This window comes from Lathyrus oleraceus, chromosome 2 (assembly GCF_024323335.1).
Source record: "Lathyrus oleraceus cultivar Zhongwan6 chromosome 2, CAAS_Psat_ZW6_1.0, whole genome shotgun sequence".
Lineage (NCBI taxonomy): Eukaryota > Viridiplantae > Streptophyta > Magnoliopsida > Fabales > Fabaceae > Lathyrus > Lathyrus oleraceus.
In genome coordinates, this window is record NC_066580.1 from 141,481,264 (window position 1) to 141,499,922 (window position 18,659).

The window sequence follows — 18,659 nt, forward strand, 5'->3', positions numbered from 1 at the left end:
TATCAGTTGGGAGGTAGATGAGGCCTCATTTGAGGAAGAATTCTTAATCCCATCAACATCAGCATCAAGTCTCTTCAGTAATTCCAATCTTTTCCAATAATTAAACAAATCAATCAGTTCCTACTCAACATCAGCACCAGGTATCTTCAGTGGTTCTAGTTTTTTCCAACAATTCCAACAATCAATCAGTTCCAATTCAACAACAACATCAACAACAAACATAACAAAGAACCAACTACAACAACAACAATCATCAGCAAAATTTTGAAAGGAAGAAGGTCTCTTTTGACCCTATTCATATGACGTATGCAGAGTTGTACCCGTCTTTGGTACTCAAGAATCTTATTCAGCCAAGAAACCCTCGACAAATTCCTGAGCCACTACAATGGTGGTTCAAGCCTGATCTTCATTGTGATTTTCACCAGGGAGTCCTTGGTCATGATATAGAGAACTGTTATCCACTGAAGTATGAAGTTCAGAAGCTTGTGAAGAGTGGTATGATGTCCTTTGAGGATAGAGCTCCAAATGTGAAAGCCAATCATTTGCCTGCTCATGGTAACGCTTCTGCCAACATGGTGGACGACTGTCCCGGGAATTTTAGAGTTTTTGATGTGAGGCATATCCGTAGATCTTTCATGGAGATGCATAGAACTCTGTGTTTGATTAGTGATTGTGAACATGACCATGATGGTTGTGTCATTTGCAGTGTGAACCCCCGTGGGTGTATAATTGTCAAGAGGGATATTCAAAAGTTGATGGATGAGAATGTAATCCAGATTCAACACTCAAGGGATATGGGAGATGATGTGAACGTCACCGTGCCAATGTTCAAGACCCCTGAGCGGGTAGTTATTCAATTTGATAGCAACAATAACAATAATGTCAATAGATCGATATCACCATTGGTAATACGGTTAGCGGCCCCCGTCCCTTATTCATTCGATAAAGCTATGCCATACTAGTACAATGCCACTATGATAGAAAATGGTCAAGAGGTTCCTCTTCCAATTGCATACTCAGTGGTAAATATTGCGGATATTGCAAAGGTGACCCGTAGTGGTCGGGTTTTCAGTCCAGTATTTCCGAAAGTTGTGGAGGATATTTCCGAGGGTAAGAAGGTAGAGATTCCTGCAGTGAATCCAGTTAGTGCTCCAATGTTCCAGTCTGGTGAATCCAGCAAATTAAAGACTAACGATGATGATGAGGTGTTACGATTGATCAAAAGAAGTGAATTCAACATTATGGAGCAGCTGCTCCAAACGCTATCAAAGATCTCTGAGTTGTCATTGTTGATGAATTTTGAGGCACACAGAGAAGCATTGCAGAAAGTGTTGGAATAGGCTTATGTTAAACACGATGTTACTGTGGATCAGTTTGACCATATTGTTGCCAACATCACTTCTTGTAACAATTTGAGTTTTTGTGATGAAGAACTTCCTGAAGATGGTAGGAATCACAATTAGGAATTACATATATCGATGAATTGCAAGGAGGATGCTTTGTCCAATGTTTTGATTAATACTGGATCATCACTGAATGTGTTTCCGAAGTTAACTTTATCAAGACTCTCATATCAAGGTGCCTCGATGAGGTTTAGTGGCGTGGTTGTTAAAGAGTTTGATGGTTCTCGTAAAATTGTCATTGGAGAAGTGGACCTTCCAGTAAACATAGGTCCGAGTGATTTCCAAATTACCTTCCAGGTAATGGATATCCACCCGGCCTATAGCTGCTTGTTGGGAAGGCGATGGATTCATGAAGCCGGAGCTGTGACATCTACTATACACCAGAAGCTGAAATTTGTGAAGAACAACAAGCTTGTCTTTGTTGGTGGATAGAAGGCATTGTTGGTAAGACATTTGTCATATTTTACTTAAGTTGATGCTGAAGAGGAAGTTGGAATACCGTTCCAAGCTTTGTCCATTGCTGATGAATTGAAGAAAACTGGGACACCCATGTCTTCTTAAAAAGATGCGCAAGAGGCTATTTCGGCTGGCAGTATTGATAAGTGGGACCGTGTTGTGGAACTCGCCGAGAATAAGAATAGATCACGAATGGGATTCCAACAAGGGCCATTCAACGCCAATGTCAAGGTTATGCAACCAATTTTCCGTAGTGGAGGGTTCATTCATGAGGATGATCAACACTCAACTTCCATTATTGAAGCCAATGATGAAGACGAAGCTTGCGCCGACTTTGTGACACATGGCCAGACTTGCAGCAACTAGGTTGCTGTTGATATTCCTACTGTTATTCACCGTTCTAAGTAATTTGTTTTCATTTATTTTAAGAAAAATCCCTCTCCTATGCCTAAGGGAGAAGTGAACATTGTCGGGCATTTTCTTATTATCATCAATAAAGTACAATTTTATTCATCCACATCTATGATGTTTTATTTTTACTTTTCGCTTTTTCTGAAAATGGTAATCACAAAAATAACATAAATAAATAATAATCTTTCCATCTGCATAATATTTGTTTGCACCCCACTTCTCTAAAATCAAAATATCAAATCATTATGCAGGTTCGTTTTCAAACCCATTGAATATAGTGATCCTACTCCCTCTTCAAACTTTGATTTCCCTGTGTTTGAAGTTGAGGAAGAAAATGATGATGAAGAAGTATCTGATGAATTATCCCGTTTTCTTGAGCACGAGGAGAAATCCATTCAGCCGTTTGAAGAGCAAATTGAATTAGTCAACTTGAGTTCCGATGATGATGTGAAGGAAGTCAAGATTGGCTCTCAACTGCGTCTAGAAGCTAAGAAGGGGTTGGTTGATCTTCTTTGTGAATATTCTGATGTGTTTGCTTGGTCCTATCAAGATATGCCTGGTTTGGATTATGAGATTGTGGAGCATAGATTGCCTTTGAAGCCATAATGCCTTCTGGTCAAGCAGAAGTTGAGAAGAACTCATCCTGATATGGTAGTGAAGATTAAAGAGGAAGTGCAGAAGTAGATTGCTGTTGGTTTTCTAGTTACCTCCGAGTATCCGCAATGGGTGGCCAATATTGTGCTTATTCCTAAGAAATATGGAAAAGCCTGCATGTGTGTTGATTACAAATATTTGAATAAAGCCAGTCTGAAAGATGATTTTCCTCTACCACATACTGATATGTTGGTAGACAATACAACTAAATTCAAAGTCTCTTCATTTACGGAGGGATTTTCTGGCTACAATCAAATCAAGATGGCACCTGAAGATATGGAGAAGACCATATTCATTACACACTGGGGAACATTCTGTTATAGAATGATGCCTTTTATTTAAAGAATGTTGGTGCAACATACCAGAGAGCTATGACCACTCTTTTTCATGATATGATGCACAAAGAAATTGAAGTTTATGTTGATGATATGATTGCTAAATCTAGTGATGAAAAACATCATGTTGAGCATTTGTTGAAGTTATTCCAACGTTTGAGGAAATATAAACTCCACTTGAATCCCAATAAGTGTACTTTTGGTGTTCGTTCTGGTAAGTTGTTGGGCTTTATTGTCAGCGAGAAGGGTATTGAAGTTGATCCTGCCAAGGTCAAAGCAATACAAGAGATGTCTGAGCCCAAAACAGAGAAGCAAGTCATAGGTTTTTTGGCCGCTTGAACTATATCTCAAGATTTATATCGCATATGACTGCCACATGTGCACCGATAATCAAGCTTCTTCGGAAAAATCAATCCTGTGATTGGACTGAAGATTTCCAGAAAGCTTTTGATAGTATCAAAGAGTATTTGCTTGAGCCTCCGATTTTGTCTCCACCTGTTGAAGGAAGATCGTTGATCATGTATTTGAATGTGCTTGATGAAAGTATGGGCTGTGTTCCTGGTCAGCAAGATGAATCCGGAAAGAAAGAATATGCAATTTACTATATCAGTAAGAAAGTCACCGACTGTGAGACTCGGCATTCAATGCTTGAGAAAACATGCTGGGCACTAGCTTGGGCTGCTAAGCGTCTGAGCCAATATATTTTAAATCATATTACTTGGTTGATATCCAAAATGGATCCAATTAAGTATATTTTTGAGAAGCTTGCTTTAACTAGGAGGATCGTCCGATGGCAGATGTTGTTATTTGAGTATGATATTAAATACTGATCTCAGAAAGATATTAAGTGTAGTGTCTTGGTGGACCATTTGGCTTACCAACCTATTGAAGATAATCAGTCAGTGTAGTATGAATTTCCCGACGAAGAGATTTTGTACTTGAAGATGAAAGATTGTGATGAACCATTGCTTGAAGAAGGGCCAAAACCTGCTTCCCGTTGGGGCATGGTATTTGATGGAGCTATTAATTCATATGGTAATGCCATTGGGGCAGTGATTACTACTCCTTACGACACTTATTTTCCGTTTACATCTAGATTGACCTTCAAGTGGATAAACAATATGGCTGAGTATGAAGCTTGCATTACGGGGCTTGAAGAGGCCATTGATCTCAGATTAAATATCTTTGTAAGACCCCAATTTTGACCCTAAGATCCCTCGTGCAATTTCATCATAAGCATAGCATTGGGATCATACCTTGGAATCCTCCTTGCCCCTTCTTCATTGGGTTTGTTTTGGGAGAGATCACCAAGCACTTTGTGATTGTATCATACTTGTATATTATCATTTTACTAATCAAAATACCAAAAATATGTCTTTGCATTTGCCTAAGGTAGGGCATGATCACATTGATCTATCAAGTTCATATCTAGGGTTTGAGACCCTCATGACAAAGAGCACAACCATGAATTGGTACAAGAATGGTTATGAGCATCATATATGAGTTCCATTGATTCCTACATGTTATTTTGATCAAGTTTTCTTCAAGAGTTTGAGGGTGATTTACCTTGGAAACCCTAGTTTGACTGGGTATCTTGAGTAACTTCTCAGATAAGCTATCTCACCAATTGATCAAACTTCTCAAGGGACACTTCAAAATTCATCATCTTATGCATATATGATCTACCATGAGCCAAGAAAGTCAAAATAATTGAAGGTTAGCAAGTTGGTTGATGGTGGTTGGCCAGATGAATTCATCTGATCAAAACTGGGTCTCCATAGACCTTATCTCCTACAATTTTCACCATATAAAAATGATTCCAAGAGAAACGTTACTCTAAATTACATTCCAAACAACTTTAATGTTGAGACCTAGATCTAGTTTTTCTTGGAAAATCATTTTCTATGTTTAAAACATTATAGGCCATTTTGTCTAAACCCTAATTTGAAAGTCAACTTCCCAAGGCCATAACTTGCTCAATTTTTATGGTATGAAAGATTTCAAAGTTGCACAATCAAATTCAAGGTGTCTAATTCAACTTTGATGTTTGGAGTGAGAGATAATTCAACTTTTATGAGCATGTGATATGAGGTTACATTATAGGTCACTTTTGACCTATACCATTGAACAAGTGATTTTTCCAAACTTCAAAAATGCATAACTCTATCATTTCAAATCCAAATGACATGAAATTGGTGACCATTTTGAGGGTGTTTGAAAGAGATACAAATTTTATGAAGACATGTTTCTCATTTGAAGCTCACATAAAAAGTTAAGCAAGGTCGAATATTAAGATATATAGCTTGACACTTAGAAAATTTTTCAATATGTTGAAATTTCCAAACTTCCACCTCAAAATTAATCATGCTACAAGCTTCAAATGTAAAAGTGTTGAACATGAAAGTTGTTCCTCTTGACCTAACCTTTCCAAAATGTCCAATTTCATCCATTTTGGACAATAATTGCTAGGGATGTGCATGGCATGAACATTGCATCATCATTTGGCAAGGATCAAACTTCCAACTTCCATACACATTTGCCTTGCATTCTAATTCACTTTCAGACTCACTCACACTCAGTTGTGGATCAAATGGAATGATTTCATGGGCCTGTACACGCCCATGCACCCATGCATCACTCATTGCCAATTTTGGAAAGTCATTTGGAAGGTGCAAATATCACATGATCCAGCTATAAATAGAGCTCATATGCTCAGAATTCAACACACATTCGCGCCAGCTTTGATCCTAAACCTCTAACCCTTCCATTTGAGAGGATAAACCTGAGAATTTCCTTTGGAAATTGAGTTGAATTCTCACTGTTTTGAGATTTAAAACTCCAAGGATCCAAGTGTTGGTGTAAGCCCTAGAGGCCAATACTTTTGGTACTTGTGTCGAATTATTTATTAATAATAAAAGGCATTTTTTTTATTATGGTTTATTAATAAAGTGCCTGGAATAGATAGTTAGTTTAATGTATTAAGTGTGACTTAATCATGAGAACACATTAAACATAAGGACACTATTCTTAAAGTATCCGTAGTCAAGCTTTAGTGTGAAGTGGGATAACATTAAAGCATTAAGACTATTATGTTTGTAGACTGACGATCACATCTCATGGATCATGGATAAAGAGTTATCGAGTCTTAAACATAGGTATGAATATTAGGAGTAATATTTATACCGGATTGACCCGCTATGAGAATACTATATAGAAAGTTATGCAAAGTGTCATAAGTTATTCTCATGGTGATAATAGTGTATTCCACTCTTCGACCTGAAACCACTATGGATCCTAGATGTAGAGTCGAGTGCTTTATTGCTGATCCAACGTTGTCCGTAACTGGATAACCATAAAGACAGTTGATGGGTACTCCACGAAGCATGCTGAGGGACATGAGTGACCTAGATGGAATTTGCCCATCCTGCATAAAAGGATAAATGTCTATGGGCCCAATATTGAACTGGACAAGGATGACACGGTCTATGCCTTGTGTTCAATATAGACATAAGAGCAAAAGGGTAATTATACACATAAGTATTATCATAGAAGGAATTGTCAGATCACTTGACATTTTCGTGTCTTGGGTAGCAGTGATGTGTTGCTAGATACCGCTCACTGTTTATTATGTTAAATACATGATTTAATATAATTGCCAATGCCGCGAAAACCTACAGGGTCACACACAAAGGACGGATTGATGAGAGATAGAGTAACTAAGGAATACCGTAAGGTACGGTGCCCTTAAGTGAATTATAGAACATCGTAAGGTGCGGTGTACTTGAGTAGAATGCGAAATATGGTAAGGTACCATGGGCTTAAGTGATTTTGGGCATATTATAAGATATGGGCCAAAATACACTTATGTGGGCTTTTTAGCTTGAAGCCCACACAAGTGGTTCTATAAATAGAACCCTTGTGCAGAAGCATTCATAGCGGTTGCATTATTTTCGTTTTCTCTCTCTCTCTCTCTCTCTCTCTCTCTCTCTCTCTCTCTCTCTCACTCAAAGCCTTCATTCGTACCAGCTAGCACTGTGATTGAAGGAATCCGTTCGTGTGGACTGAGTAGAGACGTTGTCATCGTTCAACGTTCGTGATCGCTCCGTGGATCTGAATCAAAGGTTTTGATCATCACAAGAGATCTGCACCAAAGGTTTCAATTGTCACAAGAGGTAAATATTCTATCACTGATCATGACCATTCGTAAGGATCTCTAAAGGAGAAAATTTTAATTTCCGCTGCGTTTTGGATCGCAATTCTCCTTCACCAAGACCTTTTATGCATTCTAATTCACTTCTGCAAGCATACTGAGCAAGATCAAGCATAAGCCAAAGCAAGAACAGTTGAATCCAGACCTCCATTGAAGGTATTTTACAAAAAAAATCATCTCTTCGATTCTCGCTTAATTCTACTCAATTCTCTTGGATCTTTGGTTGTCTGAAGTCCTACCAATGTAGGAAAGAAGATTGAGTTGTTTAGAGGTCAAATCGAAGCAACTCAGCTGACACACCTAAAAATTCAACTCCTCATATCTTTCTATATATGTGGAGTTAGTTAAAATTGAGGTCAGATTCGTGCTTTATGCCATTTTTTCTTTCAGATCATATCCTCCTTTTTCATTTTCTTGATGGTGATGAATGAACCAGTCCGACCAGGGTCACCGGAGAAGATGACCGACCATTGGACGCCGGTGATGTGTTGGCATGGTTCAGAGCCATTGATCCTTTTTAAATTGTTTTAATCTCGTGCGTTGTTTTTAAATACCAAGCCTATGCCGCATTGACTCAAGTCCACCATGGAACGCGCGCTGGTGGCCACTTGATCTGCCACCTCAATTAATGAGGGAGATCAAGTGGTCCACGTTTTTTCTGATTATTTTAATTTCATTTTAATTGCTTTATTTTCATTAACTCATATTAATTTTAATATTGATCCAAAAAATATGAGAGTTTCACCAAAAATTTTCAAATAATTTCCTCTTTCATATTCTTGATTAAAATTATTTTTTGGATCATTATTAATATTTTTCATGATTTAATTGATTTTGCATTTGTTTTTAATTATTTAAAAATACTTTTAAGTCTTCAAAAATTCTGAAATTTGTTCTCCAAGGTCCTTTGACCTTGTTTGACCTATGATAAATCTCATGGCCCTTTATTTGGTGTTTTGATGAGGTTTTAGGAATTTGACAAACCACATTTAATTTAAATGTATTATTTTAGTATTTTTAATTTGAATGAATGCTAATTAATTTTATTGACCAATTGTGATGACTTGTTTGTGTTTGACTCTTGTTGTTGGGCCTTGGTCAAGGTCGATTTGACTTTGTCAAGTTAATATCATTGGATTTAGAGGAGTGATAGAATGTACATTCCATCTCCTAAAATGAATGAATGATATTAATTTGGTAAAAGTCCTCCTTTGACCAATTTGAGTTTTGATCCATTCCCCTCACTCTTCATCTTATTCCCCTTCTTTATGCATTCATCTCATTTGGCCTATGATATCTCAAAGTCCTAAAGCTAGTTGATTGAAAAATTAACATGAGTATGGATGAGATTAGGCCACACCTTTTCGATATTCTTTTTGTGTGTGGTATGTTTCATGAGCATAGTCCATTATACTATGTCTCTAGCATGCATTAACACAAAAATTCTATTGCCCGACCTCAAATAGTTGTGACCTCTACATAAGTCCAATTACGATTGCTTAACATAGCGCTAAATTTGTGACATAAAAGGCATATCATTCTAGTTAGTGAGATTGTAAGTCTCCCCTCTTTCATGGTATTGTGTGGAAACTTGTCCTTTTTTCCTTCCTTTGGAAGATGTCTTGGCTCAAGGATCCATGCTTGTGATAAGTGGGTTGAGTGTTCTCCAAAGAATGTCTAAAAATGAAAAGCAAAAGAAAAACAATACTAACTTCTAACCTATTAACAACTAAATTTAATTTCAAGCCATTTACTTTAATGTCATTCAATTCTAGCTTTTATACATTTGCCATTGTTCATATCATTCTAATTGTTTATTTTAATGCAATTTTTACTTTGTCCGCTTGGACCATATTGTGTGATATATTTTGTTTGTGTATACTTTGCTTGTTTGTGTGGTCTTTGACCATTAATGTACATAATAACAACAAAAGCCCTAAAAAACTTTTGTGTGGACTGTTGGCTTGATCTTGAACAAATGGACTTAGAATTTAGGCAACATTCCTATGCTAAAGGACTTGGACAATGCCAACTTATTGAGAAACCAAGTGCTTGCAATTTGAAACTTCATCTAATACATCATTCAAGATCCCTCTGAGTTCATCTGCAACATGATCATTGTGTAGCTGTCATTTTGAACCTGTGACTTGTGGAATTCATCTGCTACATGGACTAAGTTTGAAGAAGATCATGGAATGGCTAAAGCTTGGATGTGGCTATATTTATTTGATGCCTTTACTCTTCAAGATAATATAATTGTGCATTTGTGTGTTGCTTGATTCTAAATGTCCAAGGGAATTCTGGGTTTCTATTGACATTCTTGTATATTGGATTGCTACCCATTTGGTCAGATCTTTTCAACTCTCAACTTTTAATTTTGTGCATAGGATTAGTCTCTTCATCTTCTCCCCATTTCTTTAATTTCAAAATCTCTCCCTCCCTTTTCAAAATTTTCTTTGATTGAACTTATTTTGTTCTAAACTTTGACCATTTTGCAAAAAAGATAGAAACTTTGGCCTTATGCCATTGAATTTTCAAACTTCCTTTTATTAATCAAACTTGTAAATGAACTTAACTATACTTGACTTAAACTTTCAAAAAGCAAAAAAGAACTAACTCATTCAAACTTTTTCTTGGGCCTTTGTGCCTTTCAAACTTAATTTTTTTTGTTAAATGCAATGCATCCACTTTGAAATTTGTATCACGAACTACAAGGTTTTGATCCCTCATTTTTATGTTGGTACGTAGGCACAAGACCGTAGGTCTTTCCAAAAACAAAAATATAATTAATGAATTCTTTTCTCATCCCCCCATTCTATTTGTTTGTAAACATCATTTTGTACAAAATACATATGCACACAAAAAGGGCTCCCTAGGAGTACCTAGGACACTTTGGGTGCTAATACCTTCCCTTTACGTAACCAACCCCCTTACCTGTAATCTCTGACATTTTATTAGTTTTGATTTGAAAACTTCTTACTTTTCGGTTTTGTTCGTACTTTTTCCCTTTTCCCTTGGAAACAATAAAAGTGCGGTGGCGACTCTTGTTATTTGATCTCTAGCTTATCCATAGCTTGATGATCATGAATTTACCGCTACAATCTTGACGTCTATGGAGATTCAACTTTGGTTGCGAATCAGATCAAAAGTGAATGGGAGAAGAATCAACCCGGTTTGATACCATACAGAGATTATGCAAGGAGGATATCAACCTTCTTTACAAAGGTTTAGTTTCATCATATCCCTCGAGATGAAAACCGGATGGTAGATGCTCTTGCAATGTTGGCCTCAATGATTATGGTGAAATTTTGGAATGAAGTTCCTAATTTGACTGTGTTGCGTCTTGATAGGCCAACTCATATATTTGCTGTTGAAGACGTCAAGGATTAAAAGCCTTGGTATTTTGATATCAAATGTTTCCTCCAAAGTCAGATTTACCCGTCTGGGGCATCTTTGAAAGATAAGAAGACTTTGAGGAGATTAGCTGGCAACTTCTACCTGAATGGTGATGTGCTTTATAAGAGAAACTTCGATATGGTTTTTCTCAGATGCGTGGATAGACACGAAGCATACCTGTTGATGACTGAAGTCCATGAAGGTTCCTTTGGTACTCATTCCAATGGACATGCTATGGCAAAGAAAATGTTGATAACAGGTTACTATTGACTGATAATGGAATCTGACTATTTCAAGTTTGTGAAGAAGTGTCACAAGTGTCAAATTTATGCGGACACGATTCATGTTCCTCCGACACTGTTGAATGTCATTTCCTCCCCATGGCCCTTCTCCATGTGGGGAATTGGTATGATTGAGCCAAAAGCTTTGAACGTACATCATTTAATTCTGGTGGCTATTGACCACTTCACAAAATGGGTTGAAGCGGCATCGTATGCAAATGTGACCAGGTAAGTTGTTGTAAGGTTTATCAAGAATCATATTATATGTCGTTATGGTGTGCCAAGTAAACCCATTACTGATAATGGATCTAACTTGAACAATAATATGATGGAAGCTCTTTGCAAAGAGTTTAAGATTGCACATGATAACTCTTCTCCCTACATGCCTAAGATGAACGGGGCTATTGAAGCTGCGAACAAGAACAATAAGAAGATTATTTAGAAGATGGTTGTAACATATAAAAATTGGCAAGAAATTCTCCCATTTGCTTTACATGGGTACTGTACATTCATCCGCACTTCAATAGGGGAAACCCCTTTCTCTCTCGTTTATGGTATGGAAGCTGTGCTCCCCGTGGAGATTGAGATTCCCTTATTACATATCTTGATGGAAGCCAAGTTGATTGAAGCTGAATGGTGTCAGACCAAATATGATCAGTTGAATTTGAGTGAAGAGAAGAGGTTGACTGCCATGTGTCATGGTCAGTTATATCAATAGAGAATGAAGAAAGCATTTGATAAGAAGGTCAAGCCTCGTATGTTTAGAGAAGGTGACCTCGTGCTTAAGAAGATTATATCTTTCAAACCTGATGCTAGGGGCAAATGGACTCCGAATTATGAAGGCCCATATATTATAAAAAGAGCCTTTTCAGGCGATGATTTGATTCTTACAACTATGGATGGTGAAGAGTTCACGCGTCCTATAAATGCTGATGCAGTCAAGAAATACTTCGCCTAAAAAAAATAAAAGAACAACTCGCTAAGTTGAAAACCCGAAAGGGTGGCTTAGGCAAAAATGAGCGTCTCGGTGGATCGAAAACCCGAAAGGGAGATCCAGACAAAAATTAGAGACATAAAACATAAAATTTGTCTTAGTAGATTGAGTACCCCACCTTAGGGCAATCTAGGCAAAAATTAGGGATTATGGCAAGTAACTGCATCCGGCTGGTCCTGATCGTTGAAGCAGTTTTGAGCAGTCATTTGGTTCTGATTCATCATTCTCATCCAAAGACAAGTACAGTGGATTTTGAAGTTGGTAGGGAGAGTAGTGATCATTGTATTCAATGTAGCCCTTTCCCATGTAAATTACCATTTTCAAACTTTGTAAAGATCCATGGAGTCTCGCCATTTGCGGGCTACCATTCTATTAAATAAAGTTGAGCTTTTTATCCAATTATTTCTATTCTTATTTGTTTCTGTTTTAAAATTGAATTTTTATGATGATAATTTTGAAGTAAATCAATGAACAATTATTTTTCTTAAAATAATAAAAACATGCACTTTAAGAATAATCGATTTCAGCAAGGAATGTCAACAACAATCTAAGAACAGGTAAGTCTTGAAGTGTGAAGCATTGTTATCTTCCCCAAGCAGTTGGTTTGGCAACTTTTTCCAACCCCAAAAGTTCGTCGTTCATTCTCATCATGGTTAAGAAGTTGCTCCCCAAGTGACCTATTATCCCCAATTGAGCTGATGATTGGTCCCCTTTGCAATTCATCTTTCCCAGCTGAGGTGTTCATGTTTTGAATCCCCCAGTTTGTGACTTGATGATTGGACCCTGGATATCCCAGAACCTTTATTTGGTCTCCAGATCCCTATTTGTATTTGTGTGAGTCAGATCTGGTTATCTTTGCCTCGAAATTGGTTTATTTCACAATTTCAAAGAAGAATTCTATGATTATTGAGGAATGTGATGGTCTTTGGTTTGTTCCAACAAGTCACAACATCCCCAACAATTTTCCTGGTTCCTCATTTAGAGCTTTATCTCTTGTATTCCCTGGTAGAGTTCGTCTTCTGATAGAAGTTCCCTCATTCCCGGTAGTGTTTGGTTCTAAGCAATATTGACTTTTGTCTTCTCATTTGACATGGTGTGGATTTAAAATTCCCCGCAGCATTGACTTGTTTGGATCCTCAGCATGTTCTTCTCTATCCTCAACATGTTTGGTTGATTATCCTTCAGCAGTGCTCTCTTCCTCCCGCGGAGTTTGCCATGATTGATTGGAAACATGTTTTCCATGTCTTCCCTGAAATTCTAGTATCAGATATGAGATGTCGAAGGTAATGTCACGACACTAATATCTGAGTAATGCAAACAGGATAAAGATAAAGAATAGTAATGCAAGAGACACAAGCAATTGTTAACCTATTTCGGTCCAACTCACCTGCATCTGGGGGCTACCAAGCTAGGAAGGAAATCCACTAAATAGAATTAGTTCAAAGACTCCCCGTACACTTCAACAAGTTACAGTCTTTCTCAGCTAATCTCTACCCGTGCGACTTCTACCTAAGCACTCTTAGATATGAGAACCCACTCACTCCCCCTCAATCACACCTGTGATTTTAAACAACAATTACTCTGAAAAGAAGACACTTCTCAATTACACACACTTGATCTTCAATCAAGTAGACACACACTTAATCTTCAACCAAGTAGACACACACCTGATCTTCAACCAAGTAGACACACACTTGTTCTTACTTAACATCTTCAATCAAGTAGACACACACTCATGCTTAAAATCTTAGAGTGACAAATTACAACTCACAAATCAGACCAATTCAATCATCTATGGATGAATTGAATGGCTTACAAGTTTCACGACTAAACAAGACACAAACCCTTATATTCTCTCAATATTTCGCTCAGTATTGGTTGTGTAACAAATCAGGTTTTCCATGTCCTATTTATAGAAGCATTCAGCTGGGCTTGGACATCTTGAAAACCCTAAAACTAGTTTCCAATTAAATCTTCTCATGACAGCTGGTTAGATCTCCTTGGAAAATAAGTAAATAAGGTTGTAATTAATGATTGAATGCGCCTGCAAATTAGATCTCCAATCATACGTAGATTGCCATTAAATGCGCAATCACAAAACACATAACATTCTCCCTGAATGTTCTGTGTACAGGATGTCATGACATCGGGTCTGACATCCTGGAACAATCATGCATAATTCCATTTATAATTTCCAGCAGGTACATAATATCAGATGCCATGACATTGTGTATGACATCCTGAAACAATCCTGCATAATTATATTTTTTAAACTCCAGCAGGTACACAGATATCTTAAGTTAAGACATCACATGCAACATCTTGTGAACACTCTTTGTTTTACCAAAATTGCTGCCAACACTTAGAACCAACAAACTCCCCCTTTGGCAAATTTTGGCTAAAACATATATCTGTCCTTTTTGTTCACAAGAAAAACTACCAGCAGTTAAACAACAGTTTAAGCAGCAACAAAAGCAAACATAATTACTAGTGATAGAAGCAACTAGTAAGATACACAAATGCACAAGGGTACTTCTTCTCCCCCTAGGTCTGTGCAACACAAACATCTCCTTTAATAATAACAACACCTGTAACCACAACACCTATAATAGTCAGAATCACCCTCTGACATCTTCTTCAACATCACCTATGCACCACATCAGACATCTCTTCCAACATCAACTACACAGAACATGAGACATCTCTCCCGACATCACAGAACAGAACAACATTCTGTTTTACACATCTCCTTCAACAGTAGCTGTTCATCTATTTAGCTACACCAGCACAAACACAACTCCACAAATTTAACTGTCCACATAAACATTTCTCCCCTTTTTTAGTCAAAATTGACCAAAGGTGACCAATTAGACAAAATAAATGTCAATTAGCCTAGCAGAGAATGTCACAACAGATGTTATAACATATAAAATGTTAAAACATAAATGTTAGGAGATACAAACCACAATTATACACAGCTATGATAGCTGAGATAATTAGAAATCCATGGAACTCATTAAGAGCCCAAATATTACATAAAGGCATCAGTAAGGACTGCCACAAATTACACACATTTCAACAACAAAACAAATTCTTCAGCATCCAAAGTAGTCAAAACAGCAGGGGGACCAGTCTTCATAACAGTATACCCAATCAGCCAAACCAACCCAGTCTTCATCACATCATACAACACACACAGTCTTCATAACAAAAGGGGGAAACCATTACCACTCAGTTTGAGGAAGAAGCATCATCTTCACCTCCAGAATCAGAGCTGCCACTAGATTGAGCATTGGACCTCTCACTTGAGGTATTGGCATCTGAATCCTTGGCCTCACCAGCCTTCTCCATCTCTTCCTTCTCTAAGCTACCAATAAGATCCTCCAAAACCTCTTTTCTTGCCTTGGTAACCCTAATACCAGTATCTAGCTCCTTACAAGTTTCCTTCAGTTGATCAATCAAGCTACCTTGAGAGGCAGGCTCCTTCCTTGTAGATGTCATGACAACATCATTGACATGGCTTCCTTCAAACAACTTGTAGTGAATGGACAGTGGAGGCTTTCTTTTTCTTGGAGTATCACTTGTGTTGAGAATGCCTGGTTGCTGGCTCAAGATAATTCCACAAATGATGGATGGAAAGGCAATGGGCAACTTTACTGCATTAGTGGAGGCATGTTTGATAATTTGATTAAACATAAACCTTCCAAAGTCAAAGTTTATCCTAGTTCCAATAGCATAAATGATTCTTCTAAGACCAATAGAGATAGTTGAGATATGATTAGTAGGCACCTAGTTGGCTGAACCAATCTTAAGTAAGATGGCATATTTGACAGTTAGCTTGCCAGTTGATGGATGATTCTTACTAGGTCACTCCTTAATTTGGCCAACAGTAATAGTCCTACAGACTTCATTGTCTGTAGCCTCTAAATCCACACCTCCTTCAGTTCCTCTCCCTAGAAATTTGTTGATTATGGTTGGGGAGAATCTCACACATCTACCTCTTACGAAAACCTTGCAGAATTCCTTGCTACTCTTTTCAGAAATATCCTCAGGGATATTCACAACAAACTCTTTTACTAACCCCTCAAAGCATTGGGGTAAACTAACAAGAGTTTTCATCAGACCAGCATTCTTGATCAATTCCATGACTTCCTTCACCTCTACAGTCTCCTTTCCCAGCCCCCTTTCAACAGCCACCCTCCTTTGAATGACAAACTTCCACTTGGCAACACCATCTTCTAGATGGAAAGAGATGTTATCTAAGTGCACAGCTATAACTTTGCTTGGAGACTTCTTGACAGTCTGTCTTTTAGCAGGAAAGATGTCTGGGACATCGTCTTCGACATCATCATCAGAGTCAGAACTCTCTCTGACCTTCCTCTTCTTAACCTCAACTTTACTCCAAGACTTGATGGCTCCTACACCAGCAGTCTTCTTCCTAGTTCCGGCTCTCATCATTTCAGCAACAATCTTCCCCTTTCTGGTCTTCAACTTCCTAGAAACACTTGGTTTTACATGATGAACCAATGTGTTATCTCCTTCCTCAGAACTTTCTTCCTCCAGATCAATAACATTCTCAACAGTTTTATGAGACACCTTTGCTGGTTTCTTACTAGGTAAGGTTTTACCTAGAGAACATAATCCCTCAGCAGCCACTTCCTTCTCTGATCTAGATGAATCATCATCTTTCTCAGCTTGGGGTTCCACCTCAGGAGAGGGGTCCCTTCTAGACAGAGGGGTAGAAACACCCTTGACTGCATGCCCTTCATTCAGAATCCTAGTAACTAGTTTCCTAATGGTACGATCAGTAAAGTGCATGTCATCTTTATGAGGAGATTTTTCAGGAATGTTACCTTGATTACTTCCAGCTGTGGAACAAGGCCCAGGAGCGTCGTCTGGAATTACACAAAGAGGAGTAACGTCCAACACGTCTTCATCTAGAAACTCCATGGAGGGAGTCCTTGCTTGATGAGAGGGTTTTGAACCAGAGGATGAGGGATGTTGAGACATTTTGTTGAACTTTTGAAAAAAATCTCTTTGCCCTAGCAGAGGTTTTCTGAGAAGTTGGACGAAGATGGAAATGGTTGTGTTTAGGTAGTGTGTGGAAATGGCATAGATACTAATTCCAATACTAGGTAATGATTCATCATTAATGTGGCTCTTTCTTTTAAGTGGGCAGACAATATTTTTATTACCTTTTCCACTCCACTTTAATTTCCATAACTTCACAAGAATCCAAATCCCCAATTTCCCTCTTACATATTCAAACTGATTATCATCCAAACCCCTTGCTAATTTGTCAGCTAATTGCATTTCATGCTTTAGAGCTATGAATTTGTCTTCCACAAATTTTCTAATGGAGTGATGACAGAATTTAATGTGCTTGGTCCAACTGTGCTGAATAGGATTTTTGGACATAGTTGTAGCATTCAGGTTGTCATAGTACAATGTCATGACATCATGTGTGACATTGTATGCAATCATCAGTAGTTTCAACCAACCATGTTGAGAACAGCTACTTCCATCTGCTATATATTCAGCATAACCACCATTTTCATCTTTCAAATGTGTAGGAGCAGGTATCCTTTCACTCTCCATCCCAATCTTCTCAACATTTTTCTTGGCACTTTTGCTTTGAGATAGACACATAGGCCCTTCTATCTGCTTGACTTGTAGCCCAAGTCCAACAAAGCTCTTTCCAACTTCAGACTGTATATGACTAGCAACATGTTCAACCATATGATCCAACCTCCTATCTATTTGAGCCATCATGAGCTTTTCTCCTTTGGAAGTGATGTTAAGCCTGGGTTTTTGGTGTGACATCCTTGTCTGCTATTTCCCACAGACTTTCAATTTAGGAGTTCCTCTAGCAGATATAATCATCTTCATTCCTTTCTCTTTGACTGAGGTACATTTTGAGGAGTATCTAATTTGAGAGCTCCACATGTAACAATTGTCTTTGGATCTGACTCCTTCCATGATCACTTCACTTTCTTTGTTGGTAATCAGACATTCAGATTTAGTGAAGTTAACATTTAGACCTTGGTCACATAGTTGACTGATGCTTATTAGATTTGCAGTTAAGCCTTTAACAAGTAGGACCTTGCCAAGTTTAGGAACTCCAGGGCAATCAAGCTTTCCTATCCCCTTGATTTCACCCTTTGCTCCATCACCAAAGGTTACATAGCTTATGGCATGAGGATGAAGGCCAGTTAGCAGGTCTTTGTTTCCAGTCATGTGTCTGGAGCACCCACTGTCAAAGTACCAATCTTCTTTGGCTGAAACTCTGAAGGGATTGTGAGCTATTAGACTTGTAACATTAGTCTTAGGAACCCATTGCTTCTTGTTGACATGCCTGTGCTGTTTGGGTCTTGGTTGGTAGTGAGTCTGATGATGAACAGGGCTAGGATAACCATACAGCTTATAGCAGAAGGGCTTCAGGTGGCTAAATTTTCCACAGTAATGGCATCTCCGTCTTTGGGGTTTCCCTTTTTGCTGTCTTTCCTTCTGATGTTGTGA